The following is a 6,000-nucleotide window of genomic DNA, read 5'->3' as shown; positions in this document are numbered from 1 at the left end:
GAAAGTTCTCATCAAATTATACAATGAAGGTTTGAATACAATGTGCACTTTTAATGATTGAAGCCATCGAGAGAGTTTTTAGGAGTACAATTTCCCTAGCTACACTGGGAGTAAGTGAATAGGGGTCATTACACCATTAAAATTATGACTAAGAATGAGATGGAAACTACAAAGAAATGAAGATAGTGAAGATAATGAAGAAAGATAATGATGAAGAAAACGAAGATAGACCTTCTCCGGACTGAAGAAGGATTTCGGCCCGAAACGTCACCTATTCCCTTTTCTCCAGAGTTGCTGTCAGACCCCCTGAGTTTCTCCAGCGTTTTACGTCTATTTTTGGTTTAAACCAGCATCTGCAGTTCCTTCCCACTATCTGGGCTACAAAGAAATGGCTTCATAAAGAGAGAAGTCAGAGCAGAGAACAGGTTGCCTGGGGAGTTAGCTGAAACCACAAACATGCAAAATAAAATCATTGTACCATCAAGTTCCATCTGCTCCCACCTCTCTCTCTCTTCCCTTTCCAAGACAGTGTACACATTTTCCTGGAAGAGGAGGGAAGCGTTTCTAACCAAACGGCTAATTTAGGAAAGGAAAATCTTTAAGACAAACAGTACATCTGGGTTCCCTGAAGGCAATCTTTTAAAATTCAGGAAATTGTGGTTACTGCTGCTCCAGTCCCAGTTAAACCATTTTTTACTATTCAGGGTTTTTAGTTCAGTTTAGTTTAGTTTAGAGATAGTTTCGACTTAAAGCGTGGAGACTGGCCCTTCGGCTCACCAAGTACGCGACGACCAGCGATCCCCGTACACGAGCACCAGCCTACGCACACCAGGGACAATTTGCAGTCTTTACATTAAGCCAATTAACCTGCAATCCTGCACGTCTTTGGAGTGTGGGAGGAAATGCTGGAATTTAGAAGATTGAGGGGGGATCTTATAGAAACTTACAAAATTCTTAAGGGGTTGGACAGGCTAGATGCAGGAAGATTGTTCCCGATGTTGGGGAAGTCCAGAACAAGGGGTCACAGTTTAAGGATAAGGGGGAAGTCTTTTAGGACCGAGATGAGAACGTTTTTTTCACACAGAGAGTGGTGAATCTGTGGAATTCTCTGCCACAGAAGGTAGTTGAGGCCAGTTCATTGGCTATATTTAAGAGGGAGTTAGATGTGGCCCTTGTGGCTAAAGGGATCAGGGGGTATGGAGAGAAGGCAGGTACGGGATACTGAGTTGGATGATCAGCCATGATCATATTGAATGGCCTACTCCTGCACCTATTTTCTATGTTTCTATGTTAAACCGGAGCACCTGGAGAAAACCCACGCGGTCACAGGAGGAACTTACAAATTCCGTACAGACAGCGCCCGTAGTCAGTATCGAACCCGGGTCTCTGGCGCTGTAAGACGGCAACATTACCGCCGTGCCACCGTACCACCCCATTTTTTCATTTACTTGGTTTACTTTGGGGGAGCCAGAAAAAAGTTCACTCACTCACTGGGCCAATTGTTCCAGAAGTCGACAGCTCTTTCAGAATCCACTGCACTTAACAAAATGTAAAATATTTCTATGGTTGATTGGAGGAACAAAGAACTGCAGATGCCGGTTAATACACAAAGGGGCACAAAGTGCTGGAGTAACTCAGCGGTTCAGACAGCATCCCCAGAGAACATGGATAGGTGACGTTTCAAGTCGAGACCCTTCTTCAGACTGTTTGTAAAGGGAATAGGAAGGGGGGGCAAGAAGAAAGTTGGAAAAGGGGAGAGGCAGGATATAGCGTGGCAGGTAACAGGTCACCATAGGCAACGGGATGGTTTTGATAGGCAGATGATTGGAACAAAGGCCAAAGATAAGAAAGGAAGGTGTGAGACAGGTTTAAAGAGTTGTGGATTGTAAAGCCAGAGGGAGTAAAGTGGCAGAGGGGGGTACGTGGTAAAGTGAGTGGAGGGGAGAAATAGGTGGGGCACAGGGGAGGGAAGAGGGAGGGGGTGTGAGGGAGAAAGGGAGGGGCAGTTGGGGGGGGGGGCGGTTTAGTGAGAGGTCAGTGTAAGGCCACATGCAAACTGGAGGAACAGTGCCTCCTATTCTGTTTGGGTAGTTTACACCTCAATGGTATGAACATTGAATTTTCCAATTTTAGGTAACCTCTCACCAACTCCCCCTCCCCCCCACCTAAACCCCCTACTTTTCTCCCCACAACTCGCCCCCCTTTCCCTTCCCCATTGCCACACCTGGACTGTCCTATTTCTCCCCTCTACTTACATCGACCCTCTTTCCTACATGGGGCCCTACAAACTGCAACTCTACAAACCTATCTCGCACCTTTCTTACTTATCTTTCGCCTTTGTTTCAACCATCTGCCTATAAACCCCCACCCCTCACCTATGTTGACCTATAAACCCCCACCCCTCACCTATGTTGACCTATAAACCCCCACCCCTCACCTATGTTGACCTATAAACCCCCACCCCTCACCTATGTTGACCTATAAACCCCCACCCCTCACCTATGTTGACCTATTACCTGTTGCACTTGGTCCTGTCTCTCCCCTTTTCCAGCTTTCTTCTCCCTCCCACAATCAGTCTGATAAAGGGTCTCGGCCCGAAACATCACCTATCCATGTTCTCCAGGGATGCTGCTTGACCCGCTGAGTTACTCCAGCACCACATGTCCCCTCTGGCTGATTGACCTTTTGTAATCCATGTTGGTACGAATCTATCCCATTTGAAAGAAAGCTGTGTGAAAAGGACATAAAAGTGGAATTCATTTTGGATAGGTCCAACAAAGAGCCAGGACAAACACTACAGACCACATGATGTTTTTCTGTGCTGTAACTTACTATGATTCAACATTATCACAGGGGGAAATGCAGCATTCTATTATAAAAGGCTTTGTAAATACTTTTTAAATGGAATGTCAGCATTTTAATTCACCAAAATAACAAAGTTTATTGATAGTGATGGAAAATTGCTACTATAAACTTTAAATAGTAAATATTATGCAAGTCAGACCCAACTATAAAGCTTTTAACTTATGGTTATGCATGTGAGCCAGACTTACATAAATCTCAAGAGGTATGAGTCAGTTAAATGGTCCATAAAGTTGACTAACTGGAACTGGACATGGCAGCAAGCCCACCCTAGTGAGATTTTATTCCAGGAAACAATCCGGAAAGAATTTAAGGAGCAATGTCTCATCAACTTAATGTCATGGCTTGTATTTCAAAATGATCAGGTTAAATTAGTAGCCTTCTAAATCCTGAATGATGATAAGGTGATTTTATAGTGGCTCGGCTTATTTCTACTGAGCAGGTTAAAAATGCCCAAAGATTGCATTGCAAACTGCTGTTTACTTAAGGGTGAATGCACTTAAAAATCAATTTTACCTTGAGCAAACCGCAAGCCCGATCATTTCCTGGTAAAGTCCCACCAATCATGAAAAAAAGACCCGACATTCGAGTTTGCATATCTTTTATTAATTTGCTCCATGTACCTCTTCAAATCTATCGGTCCCATCAGCCCTGACTCTCAGTCTGAAGAAGGATCTCAACCCGAAATGTCACCTATTCCTTGCTCCACAGATGCTGCCTGACCCGCTTCGATATAAACCAGCATCTGCAGTTCCTGCTGACACAATTGAGTTTGCAAACCGTATGGGCAATTCCATGCCTCTCCAGGAATCAAGGACTGGCCTAATTAGTGAATCATTTGTAACTCACTTCTGTCCCCAATCGACGTGTATCGTGTTCAACTCTTGTTTTCCTCACTGTGGACACTGCTGATGTCAAGAGAATTGACTGTAGAAACAAGGAGCTGCAGATGCTGGTTTACAAAATAAGACATAAAGTGCTGGAGTACCTCAAAGAGGCATGCGGCATCAGCACCAGTACTTTGGGCTTTTTAAAAATACATTGACTTGGCAGCTTCAGAAATGTCTGCACTCAGAGAGGAGTGCTACAACCAACAGGGAACTGTTTTGCTGGTGAGCTTGACCAAGTGTGGAATAAGCAACACAGGTCAAACTGAAATAAAGAGCATTCAGGAGTAAAGGCTCCAATGTTGTAAAATCATACCTTTACAGAAGGGAGGACTGTTATTACTGTTGTTATCCCAACCTGAGCACATCACTGCATTAGTTCCACAGAGCAGAGTCCACCTCTGCTGCTTATCATTGATCATCCTTCTGCTACGATGAGATCAGAAGTGGGGATGCTTGAGGGTGATTACGCAATGTTTAACTCCATTCATGGCCTTCAGTAAATAATCCAGTCTATGCAGGCGTGTAACGATACCCAGGCAACATTCAAGCCATGGGTTGATAAGTGGGAAATCATATTTAGTTTAGTTTAGCTTAGAGATACGGTGCGCAAACATGCCCTTCGGCCCACTGGGTCCATGCCGACCAGCGTCCCCCATACACTAGCACTATCCTACTTTACTGGCTTTATCTTGCACTAAATGTTATTCCCTTACCGTGTATCTGTACATTGTGAATGGCTTGACTGTAATTGTGTATTGTCTTTCCGCTGACTGGTTAGCATGCAACAAAACTTTTCACTGTACCTCGGTATACATGACAATAAACGTGGCGGTGCCTAACGGAGTGGCGGCGCCTAACGGCTGCGGCTCGCTAGCAGTCTGTTCGTCTTTTTTCCTTTTTTTTTTTGTGTGTCGGTGTTGGGATGGTTTTTGTTTTTTTTTGGTTGTGTATGTGTGGGGGGTGGTGGTGTGGGTGGTGTGGGTGGGGGGGTGGCGGGGGGGTGGGGGAAACCTTTCTCTTTTAGGTCTCTTCCTCACGGCGCGGGGTGCGGCTCAGCCGCGGGGCCTAACATCGCCCGGTGCGGCTGGGCCGCTGGACTTAATAGTGCCCGGCGCGGCTCGGCCGCGGGACTTTTCATCGCCCGGTGCGGCTCGGCCGTGGGACTTTACATCGCTGGTGTGGCTCGGCCGCTGGACTTAACAGTGCCTGGTGCGGCTCAGCCGCGGGGCCTAACATCGCTCGGTGCGGCTCGGCCGCGGGGCTTAACATCGCCCGGTGCGGCTCAGCCGCGGGACTTTTCATCGCTGGTGCGGCACGGCCGCGGGACTTAACATCGCCCGGTGCGGCTCGGCCGCGGGGCTTTACATCGCTGGTGCGGCTCGACCGCGGGACTTTTCATCGCTGGTGCAGCTCGGCCGCTGGACTTAGCTGCGCAAGGCTCGGTCGCGGGGCCTTCCATCGCCCGGCTCGGCCGCGGGGCCTTCCATCGCCCGGCTCGGCCGCGAGACGTTTCAGCGCCCGGTGCGACTCGGCCGCGGGGACTTCCACCCCCTTGCGGGGACTGTGCGGGTCGGTCGGGGACGAGCTGTCTGTCCGTGGGCGTGGGGAAGAGAGTGGAAGTTTTGTTGCCTCCATCACAGTGAGGGGGTGTTTGGAGTCACTGTGATGGACGTTTGTGTTGGGGTTATGTGTCTTGTGTTCTTTTTTGCGTGACTGCTATGTAGTTTCGTTCGGTACCATGGTACCGAATGACAAATAAAGCTCTGTTGAACTGTTGAACTAAACTGAACTATCAGGACTGAAATCCACAAGATTTAGTTTAGCTTAGTTTAGAGATATAGCGTGGAAACAAACCCTTTGGTCCACCGGGTCCGCACCGACCAGCTATCCCAGTACACCAGCTCTATCCTACACACACTGGGGTCAATTTACATGCATACCAAGCCAATTAGCCTACTAACCTGGACGTCTTTGGAGTGTGGGAGGAAACCGGAGCTTCCTGGAGAAAACCACGCAGGTCACAGGGAGAACGAACAAACTCCGAACAGACAAGCACCAGGATCGTCAGGATCGAACACAGGTCTCTGGCGCTGTGAGGCAGCAAATCTACCAAGATGGTACCAATCATTCCCTATTCAAACAAGGGGACACGCTATTTTACTGCCTGCCCCAGGTTTTCTGCAGAAAAGCCTGGGATGCCGTGCACAAGGGATTTGATGGGTAGGCACATTTGACAGAAGAGATTGAA

The sequence above is a fragment of the Rhinoraja longicauda genome, chromosome 22 (genome assembly GCF_053455715.1).
Source record: "Rhinoraja longicauda isolate Sanriku21f chromosome 22, sRhiLon1.1, whole genome shotgun sequence".
Taxonomy (NCBI): Eukaryota; Metazoa; Chordata; class Chondrichthyes; order Rajiformes; family Arhynchobatidae; genus Rhinoraja; species Rhinoraja longicauda.
The sequence above is the reverse complement of the archived record's forward strand: the minus strand, read 5'-3'. Positions refer to the sequence as shown.